Source organism: Argiope bruennichi, chromosome 6, assembly GCF_947563725.1.
Source record: "Argiope bruennichi chromosome 6, qqArgBrue1.1, whole genome shotgun sequence".
In the NCBI taxonomy this organism is placed as follows: Eukaryota; Metazoa; Arthropoda; class Arachnida; order Araneae; family Araneidae; genus Argiope; species Argiope bruennichi.
Window position 1 is genome coordinate 34686604 of NC_079156.1, and position 3450 is coordinate 34690053.

Below are 3450 nucleotides of genomic sequence, written 5' to 3' on the forward strand. Positions count from 1 at the left end.
TTTAATAATAATACCTTTAATAAAAATGTTTTAATGTACTTATTTAAAATCTCAAGGAAATCGAAACGCATGAAGAATTTCGAAGTTATATATAAATCATTTCTCATGTTTTGAGGAAACAACTTTTTTAATGAATAAATGCATATAAATCTGAAATAATCCAATAAAATGCTTGAAATGCATTATTCTTTATGTATTTAAATCTCTAGCATCAACTGAAACATAACAGATACATTTCCGCAGAATGAATATAATGAATATAAAACTTAGAACTTACTGAATATTAAATTTTAAATGAATTCGAAGCTTATTTATTAATCAGAAAACATGTGTGCATATTATAATAAAAAATAGCTGGTTAGTGTTCATTCATTTCAATTTTATATGTTATTATATTATATTAATTTTTAAATTAAACCCTCGCAAAAACTTTTATCTACCAAATAATAAAGCGCGGAGCTTTGCCTACAAATTTTAGTTTAAAATAACGTCTCTAAAATTTATCGAAATGTATCGTTATGAAACGTTATTTTAAATATTTAGTTGCTGATGACAATGTTTAAAGTAAATTTCAAAAATCGATCTATTTTCATACAGAAATGATCTGGAAAAAATGACAAGACGCTTTAATAATTAACTGTATGTTTTTCAAATAAAGTATAATTGCGAATAAAATATAGCTAAGAATCGCAATAGTTTAATATCGGAGATTTCTATCGCTTTCCATTGATCTGCTTTTAATTTCAACGCATTTTTTTTTGGGCCTTAACATATTTTGCAACTACTCAATAATGATATTTGACAATGTCAAACGTTACAGATTATCGTATCAATTTTATATTAGAGATAAGTATTATACAATTCTTTTATCTTGAGACAAAACTTGTAATTTACTTTATGTGAATAAAAATGCTTTTCAGCTTTAAAAAGTTTTTTTTTCATCATTTTGAACTCGCTGATATTTGCATTTAAAATACGATACATTTTTCTTCCATCTTCAAATTTCAAAATATAATAAAGTATTCACCACATTTCAAAATTATCATTTATCGGAGATGAAGTCTTTTTTTTTTATTTTGCTGTTAGAATTATGTTTTCTTTGACACTTTCTAGGGCCGTGGGAAGTATGCTTCCCACCAAATTTAATCTTTGTATGAAATTATGTAGGTTGGCATAAGTTCTGACAAATTTTTTTATTGAGTCAGAAGCTTAGATGCTTCAGTTCTTTATCTCACAAAAGGATGTGCCTTGATTTGTTACTTAATTATTAATTAACCAAATTAATTAAATTAAATTTATCTAATAAGCTAAATGAATCCCTTTTCTTATTCTAATTTCAAACCTAAAAATATTTAAACATAATATGGCAAAAAAATGGCCCTTTAAAGGGTTAATTCGAAAAAATACAAAAGCATTTTGAAATATAGACAAATACGTATTTAAAAATTGCATTGAATCCAGAACCTGTAGTTAAAGATAATTGCATAAACGTATTCATTCGTAATATTTAAATAATTTTTAAAGTATATGTTTTACAGAGACTTCTGTAAAATGTACATATTTTACAATGTTTAAATAATATGCGGATGCAATCAAAGTGATATGAAAAGTTTAAACTATTTCCCACCCTTGCATAAAATTGTAGACATTGGGCCAGGCAGTCAACGTTACGAGTACGTTCTTTCGCCACAGAATATGCCCGAACTTGGAATATCTAGGATGACGTTATGAATACTCAGATTTTAATTTTCAAAGTCCCACATATGAGCATCGTATACTTCGCAATATAGTAAAGAAAATCATTAATTGTGCATTATTAATCCCATATTATTAGCAAACAATGGTGACGAAAGGGTTTATTAGCATGCTATGATTGGCGATAAATCGCTAACATATGGTTATCATACAAGTACCAGAAAACTGAATATATATAATTTGGACGTCTTTTTCCTGATCAAATGACACCAAAATTTGTCATCAAATTACAACTGTATCCACAAGATCACGTACCAAATATTAGTTATTAATACCACAGCGTTTATTATGAAGGATCATATTTACATGTAAATAGTATTCCAAATAATAATTTATTTAATTTTTATTACATATATCGGTTTTAATAATGTTATTTGAATAAATTTCTCATTTGTTTTCGTCTCCTGATTGTTTTTTTGGAGAAAGGCACTAAAAAAATGTGTTTGGCATAGAATGGTCAGATCTGGCTTTTGCGCCAAAAAACTTCAATCATCATTAATACACGTATATGGAAATAGCGATCCATAGCGAAATAGCCATATGTGTTTCAAAAGTTGAAAAAAAGCAATTTTTATGCTAAAATTATTTTTATTTTATATTATTTTAAAATTTCACAATTGGCATTTTCTTTCTCTTTTGCTTCTGAATTAGAAATTTAATTTGATTTCCCTTTCTAGTTTATTTCATTTATAATCGATTCTTTATTTTCTAATTTAACATAATACAATGTCAGTTCTTATAAATATCTATTGTGAGAGCAATGCATGAAAACGGGCTACTATTAAAAAGAATTTTACAGACAACCAAATATACAATACATTACATTTACATAACAACAATTTTATAGTTAGCTATTACTGTTGTTTCTTATGGCAATCTCGAAGGACATGCCTGCTTTTACGAAGACAGCGATTTTAAGCCGGTGGGGGAGCGTCTCTTGTTTTTATAGTAGCGCCATCTAGGGCCAAGAGAACGACTTAGCTACATACACGTCACAACCGTTTTTACGGGCGAACTTCATTCACGCATTTCATTCACTCATCCACAGATCGTAATTTACACCTGAATCAGAGAACGATCACCCCTGATCCAGTACCCCCAGTGGTATTACTCTCGACATGGAGGACTTTGTGATCACAACAGATTTATACAGCCACCAAGCATGCGGGGAATCTTCGGCCGGCGGGATTCGAGCTCGCAACCTAAGGGATGTGAAACCAACCAGGCTAACCCGACCTTCTAAAATATGGAACGCTTCACGATTTTGTTTCCATCCTTGCGCAAGGGCCATGCTAATCTTCTCTGTATCGTTCCAATTTTAGTATATGAATTGTCGAAGAGAGTAGGAGCCATTACTTAAATGTACAGCTTAACATAATTATCGAGATCGGTAGGTTTACATACTCACAGTCTTGCAACTAATATCGCACAGCTGTACTTTGGATTGGCGAGGAGTTTGGCGACCTAATAATTATTAGAGAGAGTTACAGTTCGAGTTAGTTGGCGCTTGGTTGGTGCATTGGCATTAATAGAGAAGTGTTACACATAACTTTATTCTTATTATTTATGGTTGAAATTTTAATTGCCTTTATAAAAGAATTATACAGTATATGTGGCATACGTATATATAAGAATACATGAAATTATTGAAGAGTATAACTTCTTTTTATCTATTAAATATCTAAATTTAAAAAA

General features: G+C 29.5%; 1 non-coding gene across 1 annotated transcript; it reads right to left on the minus strand.

The window, feature by feature from the left end:
* Positions 1-2995: 2995 nt before the first annotated feature.
* LOC129973124 (U6 spliceosomal RNA) lies at positions 2996-3099 on the minus strand. Its single transcript, XR_008784955.1, has one exon. It is a non-coding gene; the product is annotated as a U6 spliceosomal RNA (small nuclear RNA).
* Positions 3100-3450: the final 351 nt, after the last annotated feature.